Source organism: Arachis ipaensis, chromosome B6, assembly GCF_059453495.1.
Source record: "Arachis ipaensis isolate K30076 ecotype BB chromosome B6, ASM5945349v1, whole genome shotgun sequence".
Lineage (NCBI taxonomy): Eukaryota > Viridiplantae > Streptophyta > Magnoliopsida > Fabales > Fabaceae > Arachis > Arachis ipaensis.
Window position 1 is genome coordinate 42478370 of NC_142441.1, and position 11261 is coordinate 42489630.

The window sequence follows — 11261 nt, forward strand, 5'->3', positions numbered from 1 at the left end:
TGCCACTAATACGCCTCCAGCCACGCTCCAGCGTGACTCTCTGTTCGTTTTTATTTTCTCCCCTCTCCTTGTGACGCGGACGCGTCGCTGATGCGGTCGCGTCGCGTGGCATTTTTCTTTTTCTTTTTTTTATATATGCAATTATGTAGTATGTAATATGCAGTGCTAATGTAGATGCTATGAAAACTTCCAGGTTCAATGAAAATAAAATAAAATAAACAATAAACAACACAAAATTGAAAAAGAACGATCATACCGTGGTGGGTTGTCTCCCACCTAGCACTTTTAGTTAAAGTCCTTAAGTTGGACATTGGAGGAGCTTCCTGCTATGGCAGCTTATGTTTAAATTCATCCAAAAATCTCTACCAGTGCTTGGAATGCCAATAGCTTCCAGGGTCCCAAACTAGGCATGTAAAGCTTCTGAGCAGCTTCAAACAGATTGTTAGGCTCCCGGGGTGACAAACGTCAGAATAAACTCCAGGATCCCAAGCCTTGCTTTTAAATCTGCCTCCGTCGTGATCTACATGTCTCCATCCGGGCGGTTTAAAGAGTAGAATCTCACCATGGTGACCAAACGTTCTCTGTGATCCATGCAATTGAGCATGATACCAATCCGTGTACTTCGAGGTAAAGCGTGGAACCTTTTTGAACCTTGTGCACCAACTCTGAGTACGAGCCATTTCCCTCTTACTCTTAAAGTCGTAGAGAGCTCTAAGCTGGCCATCTGTTTCAAGTAAACCATATTCAAGTGAATAAGTAAAGTTAAAGGTTAAGGATTGTACCCACTTGAAGCTTGTATTAGGTGGTAATGGCCTTGGGATAGGTGTTTCTGGTGGTTCTGTAAGTTCTACTCCCTTGTGCTCTTCTATGAATTCCTCCACTTCCTTGCAAGGTTCTACAATTGTATCTATGTCCTGGTCAAAGTCTTTTATGTCTTCCTTATCACTTGAGTCATAGATTGGAGGTTGAGAGAAATCTACCTCCGCATCGTCTTCGTATTCACTTGGGGAAGATTCTTCGATCTCAGAGAATTCACTTGCAGATGCAAATTCATTACTAAGAGAGCCAGACTTGTGACTATCATCATCAAGGAAATTTGTGTCCTGGGTTATTCCGTCTGATTCTTCATAAATGACTTGCCTTGGTCCTCCTTAGCATCAACTGTAACGTCCTTGACGGAGTTCTCCTCAGTTCTGGATTCCCATGGAAGTTCAGCGTCTCCTAGATCTTCAACCAACTCTTCTTCTTGAATAATGACAGCTTCTTCTACTTGTTCTAGTACGAATTCATTCTCTGTCTTGTCCACTGGAGTTTCTGGCATCCCCTTTATGCTCCGCTCTTTATTAGACTGTCCACATGGGGCTGTGGCTAATCCTTGTGTATTTGAGCACCTAGAAACCTATTGAATTACTGCTTGCTCCAGTTTTCGAATGGTTGTTTGAAGTTTATTTACTATTTTCTTTAGGCGAACCTCTGCTTCTCGGGTTGCCGGACTTGGACATGATACATAGGAAAGTGGCGGTGATTGGGAGTGATTGGATTGGTACTGGGGTAAGGAAGGATCATATGGTGGCGAATGGTGAAGAGAAGCTTGTGAGTGTGGTGGTTCGAGGTTATGTTGAAAGGATGGTTTGTATGCACGGGGTGGGGCTTGTTGGTAGTTACAAGGTTGTCCACCATATCTTTCAGCTGGGTATGCACGGTAGAATGGTCTTTGTCCAGGATATCTCGGAGGGTGTTGCTGCCTAAAGGGTTGATTAGATCCTCTTGGCTCCATCCATCCTTGATTGGTCTGACCTTGATGCATATTCCTGCTGTAACTTCTATTTCTTTCAACAAAGTTAGAACCAAACTCAAAGCGAGAGGGGTGAGAGTTCATGAAAGCAAATAAAGATGAAAAGAAAAAATAAATAAACAAGCAAAAGAAAAATATTTACAATAACCAATAATAAGGCACACGTTAGCAGTTCCCCGGCAACGGCGCCATTTTGATGAGAAAACTTTTGCGTGGTCTAGAAATTTGCAGATAAATCCTCGTTGCAAGTATAGTTTCTAAACCTTCAAAAGTCCTTTCATACAAACGTTTTGACGTTGGAATTTTTGCCAGTAAAGAATTTCATAAAAACATTTGCGTTGTAGATATAGTCTTTAAACCGACAAAAATCCCTTCATACAAACGTTTTGGTTGTCACAAGTAACAAACCCCTTTAAAATTGATAACCGAGTATTTAAACCTCGGGTCGTCTTCTCAAGGAATTGCAGGGAAGTATGTTCTTATTATTGGTTATGAGTTTGTAAATTGGGAAAATTTGGAGTTTGGGCAATGGGCACAGGTATATTTTCAAAGCAATAAAAATAAATAAATAACTGTAAAATAAACTTTTGGCAAGGTATGAGAAATTCGAAGTCCAGACTTAGTTATCCTTATCAACAATAATGAAAGTTGAATCTTAATTCCACTTAGTTAACCTTTAATTATGAAGGTAAGTCAAGGGACTAATTAGTTTGATCTTCGAATCCTATTTATTTCCTAAGAAAATATTGGGATTATTGAAAGTCAATTCAATTAGCAAAGATAATAGTTATCAATTATGTTGAGATAAGATAACTCCTGAGTTACTGATTTCTCAACCAAGACCAAAAGGAGAAAAGTAAATCTACCGGAATAAAAATGCCTTCAGATGTAAAGCAACAATAACATAAATCAAAGAGAGCAATCATGAATTGAAATACCTCAAATAACATTAATTAAGAAAATTATATGTAACATGGAAGAGTTCATAAATTAAATAAAAATAAAGAACCTGGGATTGAGAGTCACTCCTAAAACTAAGAGAAGTCCTAAATCCTAATCCTAAGAGAGAGGAGAGAACCTCTCTCTCTAAAAACTACATCTACTCCTAAAATTGTGAATTGTGAGAGCCTCATCAGTGGTCTTATACTTCTTCATAGACCCATTTCTAGCACTTTCCAAAGTGGTCTTATCTTGGGGCCTCATGCCATGTGTGATATAGCTAAGTAACACTATCTTGTCAATCCTGTGGTGGGGACATGCTTCCAGAAGATTATTGAAGCGCTCCCAGTATTCAAAGAGAGTCTCATTGTCATCCTGAACAATTATGGAAATATCCTTCCTCAGTTTATCAGTAACTTCAGATGGAAAGAATTTCTCCAAAAACTTCTTTCTGAGTGTATCCCAGTTGGATACATTTGCTAGAGGTTGAGTGTAGTACCACTCTCTTGCTTTTCCCTCAAGAAAAAACGGGAAAGCTTTCAGCAAAATTGAAGTTTCATCAGTACCATCACGCCTGACAGTAGAACAGGCTGCCTGGAAATCTCTCAAGTGCTTGATAGGCTCTTGAGCAGGTAGGCCATGAAACTTGGGCATCAAATTTAGCAGTGCGGTCTTTATTTCAAAATCTGTAGCTACCGCTGGATGATGCGCTTGAAACGGTTGCATTGTAAAATCAGGGGCTCCTTCCTCCTGGATGGTAACTCTCCTAGCTGCCATGTCTTCTACACGTAAAACAACCGAATCAGTAGAACGGGGGCTGGTTTCTTCCTCAAGTTTACTTTCAGATCTGCCCTCAGAGCGGACTAACCGACGCTGTTCTCGCCTTATTCGTGAAATAGTCCTTTCAATTTCAGGATTGAATATTAGCAAGCGCGGATCAGGAAGTGAACGCGTCATTTGACGAAAGAAACATGCAGCTCATAGTAGCAAAATAAAATAAAATGCAAATAAATAAATTCTAATTAATAACTTTAGCACTCTATTGCAACTCTCCGGCAATGGCGCCAAAAATTGATGAGACACAGAAGTTGGTGAATTAAAAATTATTAAAATAGTTACGTTGCAAGTATAGTCTTAACTCACCGAAAATCTGCCTATCAATTTAGAAATATGTCACAAAGAGTTTAAATTAAAAATTACTGGGAGTTTAAGTCCCAGGTCGTCTCCCAACGAGTTGCAGAAAAGTGTGCTATTTTATTAATCAGATGTTCCAAGAAGTTGAGTTAAGTAGGTAGAAAATTAAATTGAGAAAATTCAAATAATATGAATAAAAGCTTCGACTGGGAGTTGATTAGTTGGAATCTCTATTATTGATGGGATGATTTCAAGATTAATTTATAATTAATGGTTGTTCTATTTAGTTATCCTTTACTAGGTAAAGGAAAGTCAAACAAGTTGGAATGCTAGATCTACTCACGAGTTGCAATCCACTTAATTCAAAGGGATTGTTGTTAGTGATTAGATAACAATCCAACAGTTAACCCAATTACAAATTTTCTTTCAATCCTTCCAACTCAAGAGTTTCTTTCAATCAACTCCCCATCAAGTGAGGGAACTACTCACTCATTGTAAATAATAAATCCATAACACATGAAAGGGAATTAAAAGAAGACATGATTATTGGAATGGAAAATAAATTAAAATGGAAGAAATAATCCTTGTATTAAATAATCATGAAAATATTCAAATGACAAAATTGAACAAAGCAAAGAACATGGAAGAATAAAACCAAGTTAAGAGAACGAACAAGAATGACGAAGTCTTGGTGATGAAACATAAATTAAAGTAAATACTAAACCTGGATCGAGAGTTACTCTTAAAAACTAAGAGGAGTCCTAAATCCTAATCCTAAGGGAGAGAGGAGAGAACCTCTCTCAAACTAAATCTAAATCATGGAAAGTGAAAATTGGCCAGCTCTCCCTGAATGGATGCATTCCCCCACTTTATAGGCTCTAATCTGTGTTTTCCGGGCCGAAAATTGGGTCAAAAACAGCCCAGAAATCGCCCCCTGCGTATTCTGGTACGTTCAGGTCGCGGACAAGTGACGCGGAGGCGTCGTCCACGCGGTCGTGCAGATTGAAGTTCGCAGATGCGACGCATCCGCGTGGATCACACGTTCGCGTCGTCTAGCGTCAGAGCAACTATGACATATTATATATCAAATCGAAGCCCCGGACGTTAGCTTTCCAACGCAACTGGAACCGCGTCGTTTGGACTTCTATAGCTAAAGTTATAGCCGTTTGAGTGGGAAGAGGTCAGGCTGGACAGCTTAGCAGTTTCTCCAACTTCTTGTATTCCTTCCACTTTTGCATGCTTCCTTTCCATCCTCTGAGCCATTCCTGCCCTGTAATCTCTGAAAATACTTAACACACATATCAAGGCACCTAATGGTAATAAGAGAGGATTAATAATAAGCAAATATAAGATCAAAGAAGCATGTTTTCAATCATAGCACAAAATCAGGAAGGAAAATTAAAACATGCAAATAGTATGAATAAGTGGGTAAAGAGTTAATAAAATCCACTCAATTAAGCACAAGATAAACCATAAAATAGTGGTTTATCAAATTCTCAAGACATACTTTGCAAGAACTACTGTTCAAACTCTTCCAACAATTAGCCAAAACATAAGCAGATTCATTTACCCTTCCAGAAACATCAACCTTCCCTCTTGCATAGTATCCTATACTGTTTGGTGCAGCTTGAATTACTTCCAAAACCGCTTGCTTTGCGGCCGCTCGAAAACTTGAATTCGTCCTAGTTTTGATGCCACAAACAGCCTTGTCCCCTGGCCCTGCATACTCATCAAAGAAGCTATAATTTTTAGACCTCATGAAGCATCCATCAAGAAATATTTGGGACGTTGTGGCTTAAAGCATACATGTTAAGGAACTAGTTTGTTGCTCAACAACGAAATATTATCGTTAACTATAACTTTGCAAAAGCAATATCAGGATAGCAAAGAGAGATCAAATTGAACATGACCTGAAGTATTGCAATAGCAGTTATCATACAAATTGAAATGATTTTAAAATGAAGATGTAAATTAAAGGATACAATGGGAAATATCCATCAGGCCTCAAAAAGTAACTCTCTGACCACCATTGAGTATGACTTTGACATTCGACACTTTTTCGGAAATTATATAGTCTTTTGTTCCTAAATCTGCAAACAAATTTATGCACACCATTAACAAGAAATGGATGCAACGAATGGATGCACACAAAGGAATGGATGCACACCACAATGAAGTCTTGGCATTTCAACCTCTTAGTAACTACAATGAACTCTCACTCGTCAAAGAAACAGCTTTCAAAATCTATTAAACCAATGCTAATCTAATAACGGCAAGCCATTAACTCTAGCAAAACCTTGCTGAATTCCACTCAATTAACATTATCAGATACACCTAAGTAAATGAAATGACACCGGAGATGCTAACAGGCTCTGACAGCCATCTTCCTAAATATTTCAAATTACAATTGATACTATAAACCAACCGAAGCTTCAAATTAGATGAATTCTGAATGACTAAATCAAACTTGATTTTGGTGTGAACTCTAAAACAATATGAATAACTTGAACTGACATATGACCTCAAGCACCATTACCAGTCCCATCAACAATTCAAAGTCAATCTCACATATTAAAGTACTTTAGTGCATCTACATATTAAAGTTGAAAGCTTTAGTTCATCTAAAGTTTATTGAACAAAATATAAAAAATCTGCCAATTCGAATGCAATGGTTATTCGCATCAGTCACCATCCAACAATTAGATTTTGAATTAACTAAAAAGTAAGAAAATAAAAATCAGAGTGACAAAAAAGAAAAACAAAGCATACTGTTGGGGATCTTCACTCGACCATAAATAGTGTAACCTTCAGCAGACCTAAAAAAACAAATTAGGATTAAAATCGATCCACAAAATATAATTCTAAACCGGAGAGAACAAACGGAAAATTAGGGTTAAGGGACGAGAATTAGGGTTAAGAAAAACAGGGAAGGGACAGGGTTAGGGCTAGGGATAATGAAATCAGAACAGAATCACAATGGAAGGGTTAGGGCTAGGGACGAGAAGGAGGCGGAGGCCTACCTGAACTAACAGCGACAAGAAGAGACGATGACAAACCTCCAGCGAGGAGAGAAGAAGCAGCGCGAGAGCGGCGGCGGAGAGAGCTCGTAAGATAAGAGCACGGCCGAGAGAGCTTGTGTGACGACAAAAGGAGCAAACGCATTGAGAGCGGCGATGGAAGAAGCTCGTGCGACGCGAGTGACGGCGGCGGCGGAGGACGTCACATCTTCAATGGAGAGAGAGAGAAGGCCTGGGAGTAATTCAAGGAGAATGTAAAAAAAAAAAAAAGTGAAGTGAAGGATTGGGAGTAAAGTGACCTATCTCCTTATTCTAATATATTTCCAATGGAAAATTTTAAATTACAGACGGATTTTTTGTCTGTAATAATTTAATAAAATGCAGCGTTTTTATCCATTTAATTACAGACGAATTTTCCGTCTGTAATCATTTTCCATGAAAAAAATTAATTTTTTTGACAGAATTATCGACGGATTCTCTTTTCCGTCTGTAATTTATGCTAATTCATTTTTTTTTGTTTTCCAACAAAAAATCCCTCTGAAATTCTGTCTGTATTTCTGTGGGATAAAATTCGTCGGAAATACCCGTCTGTAATAACTAGTTTTCTAGTAGTGAAAAAGGTTTTTTTTTGTCGTGAAAGTTTTTGTTTTTTAAAAAGTAACTACCAAAATGGTATTGCATAGCTGACAAAATGAATCTAAAAAAATTCTAACCACAAATAAATCTTCGAAAAATTTAAAAATACGACATAATGAACTAAATATTAAATATATATTCTAAAAAAAATTTTAAAGATCAAATTTTGATACAAACTTTTTACAATCATTATTAAAAATATAAGATTTTTTTGTCCTTAAAATTTGGTAATTTTTTGTCAAGTGAATTTTTTTGCCATCAGCTTCAACCAATTTGTGTGCGTCGAGTGTTAAGCTTCATTCCTTCTTTAGCTACATAGTTGCTTCATTTTCACTATCCTTTCGATCCTTTTAACATAAGTCAGGGATATTTTGGATATTTAGTCTCATACAATAAGTTTTAACTATCCTTTCGATCCTTCTAACATAAGTCAGGGATATTTTAGATATTTAGTCTCATACAATAAGATAAAATGTCTAATGGATACCAATACATACCTAGTATAGTGCTATGCCAATAAAGTAGCTGTCAAATGTGAAAGTTTTCCTATGATCCTTGTATCTATTTTTTTTTTTTTACGATATTCTTTAACCCAATAGAGCAAGGACTAATCTGCTATAGTACTGAACTTTATTTAAGAATTTATCGCTAGCCAATAAATTACTATATGTATAAAATAGAATTCAAACTTTTAATACTTACTTAAACAGACCAATAAACTAATTATTAAATACACTAACCCAATTTATATAGTTTTATATGCAACAGCTTTAATGGGCATAATTTGTTCTCTACTAATACAGTTGCGAAAAAAAAAAAAATGCTTTAATAGGTTTTGGTAATAGGAAGTTTTACGTTGTAATGTCATGGTCGTACACTCGTACCTGAGATTCTTTCGTGCCCCTCTGGGTGGAGTTTGGTTAATAAAGATCCTTTCCATTTCTACATTAACTATTTGATTATTGGACAGACACAAACTAATAGATAAATTCTATCCAACTTCTTTTTAATAAAAAAAATAAGTTATTTTTTATAATATATTTAATTATTATTAAATAAAATAAATTGATTTATCATAGTTAATAGTAACTCTTATGATTTAGTAATAATCAAACACTAGATGAAATAAATTGTCTAATTATTTTCTGTTTTCATAATTAATTAATATTCTTTTAATTTTTAGTTTTTTTTTCATATTTCTAGTCATAGTTACTCTCTTTAATTTTCTTCGCACAGATTTAGAATCTTGAATGTTCACATAGTTCAATTTGGTTAGATAATCCCATTTCTTCTATTGCGGTTGACCAAATGCAAGTGGTTCCACATACAACTTATTTATATAAATGAATCCTATTTCCATATAAATTATTGTGTCTCAATTTTTACAATCGCAACATAACGATTTCATGGTGAGATACATGTAAACTTGCTTTCAAATCGAATTTCTAGCCCATGATTTGACCCTTAAACAATCCAAATAATTACCGCTGGTGCTAAGTCCATCTCATAGTTATGATATTCGTCTTAATTTGATCATATTGGATTGTAATTTGTAAATATACTTTGTATTGGGAGTAATGATATTCACACTCTTTTTGTTTACCAAAGTCAATATTTGACTTCTAATATAAAATTAAAAAATAAAGTATATTTTTAGTCATTAAATTTTTGTTAAATATATTCTTAAATTTTATTTTATTTTAATTTTATTTTAAATTTTTTTATTTACATAAAATATATTCTTAATAACTAAATCTTCAAAAAGTTTAAAACTAATTTAGTAAAAATATTGATAATTAAAAGTCAATTGTTTGTATTAAAAATTGTCTAGTTTTAATGAATTGGTCTTGAGTTTTTTAAAAAATTAGTTCTTCAGCATATATTTGATGTAAGTCGAAAATTTCTGATATAAAATTAAACGAAATAAAACTTATGAATATTTTAAAAATTTTGATAAATTTAAAAAATAAAAATAATATTTTACTCTAAAATAAAATAAATATTCAGATTATTCTCTAAAATTTTTAAATCAGATGTTTTAATATCCAATAAATTTTTATTGTAATTTTAAATTATCATAAGAACTACTTTGTTTTCCTTCGTGTAAACTAATACATCATTATCCCTAATCAGAACATATGTTTCCCCACATACAAGTGATATGCCAACGGAATATAATTTAAGCAAACCCTATCTTAGTTATATATGATTAACAACGCCATTTCTTTTTGGGTACGTCAACATCCACTTTATTCTACTTGAAATCTTAGTTATATCATGTTGAGGTACAAAATCTCATTAAATTCGTACTTATTATATGAACATAAATATTTGGTAAAAAAAAAAATAGTTAAAAATAGTTATAACTTGTTTTATTTAGCATTTATTAATTATTACGACGATTAATAAATGTTAAATAAGACAAATTCAAGCTGTTTTTTTTTTTGTTGTCTCCCTGCTAGCATTACCGTTATTTGAATAGAGAAAAATTCGAGATTATGTAATTTTTGTGATTACTGTATTTATATTATATTAACAATCTGCTGGTGCATTTGGATTTTTTTTAATGAGTAAGTTTGTTAACTAATTACTGGTAAAAAAATAGCAAGTATGCTGGCTCTATAACATTGTTGAATACATTAAAATCATCAATCATATCATTTTTTCAAAGGCTGAATAAATATCTCTATTCTAAAAAATTTAAGTGCGATTATACCAGCATTAATTCATCGAATTTCATCAGAACTTCGTAATTAAGTGTGTTTATATTACTACATTTTAAATTTTTAGTAATATTTATCTTTTATCATTTATTAAAATCTTAATAATTATGATAAAATTACATATTAAATAATATTTATGTTAAAATGTTATTGAATATATTTAATTTTTTAAAAAATGTTACTAATCCTAATCACTTATTCACATTCACAAAAACAAGCAAAACTCAATCCAAATCTAAAATCAAAATAAAAAATTAAAATCTCTCACTTCTCACATCCAAATCTCGCTCAGGCTTCGATCTAATCACTTGTTCCTTTGCATGTTTGCTTCAATCTCGATTTCACTGGATTTCATTCTCAATCTGGCTTTTGTTCGATCTCGCTCTTGCTCTCTTCTCGATCTCGCTCTCGATATCTCTCACAACTAGAAAAGGAATTAATACAGACAGATTTAGTCTTTATTACAGACGGATTTTTGGTTACCGACGAATTTTGTCCCTCTGTAAAAGCCCCGTCGGAAATTATTTACCGACGGATTTTTTTTCCGTCGGAAAATTACCGACGGATTTTTACCAGTTACCGACGGATTTTCCCTCTGTAAATTCTCCATCCATTTCCTTAAGGCGACGAACTTTCCGACGGATTTTTCGTCTGTAAATACAGACGGATTTTCAGATAGATTTTTCGTCTGTAATTACAAACAGATTTTCAAACGGATTTTCCGTCTGTAATTACAGACGGATTTTCAGACGAATTTTCTGTCTGTAATTACAGACGGATTTTCAGACGGATTTTCCGTCTATAATTACAGACGAATTTTTTGACAGATTTTTTGTCTGTAATTACAGAGGAATTTTCAGATGGATTTTCCGTCTGTAATTTGAACTTTGGAAAATCATCTCACACTCTGATTATAGACAGAAAATCCGTCTGTAAATCTGTCAGCAAGGTAAAATATTTTTTTTTCATTACAAAATAAACCTATTTTCATACAAAATAAATATAAAAAAAACTCAA

At 34.2% G+C, this 11261-nt stretch overlaps 1 non-coding gene across 1 annotated transcript; it reads left to right on the plus strand.

Annotated features, from left to right (window-relative positions):
• The first annotated feature begins 3035 nt into the window (after positions 1-3035).
• On the plus strand, positions 3036-3142 carry LOC148555313 (small nucleolar RNA R71). The gene has a single exon (XR_015887485.1). It is a non-coding gene; the product is annotated as a small nucleolar RNA R71 (small nucleolar RNA).
• The last annotated feature ends 8119 nt before the right edge of the window (positions 3143-11261 follow it).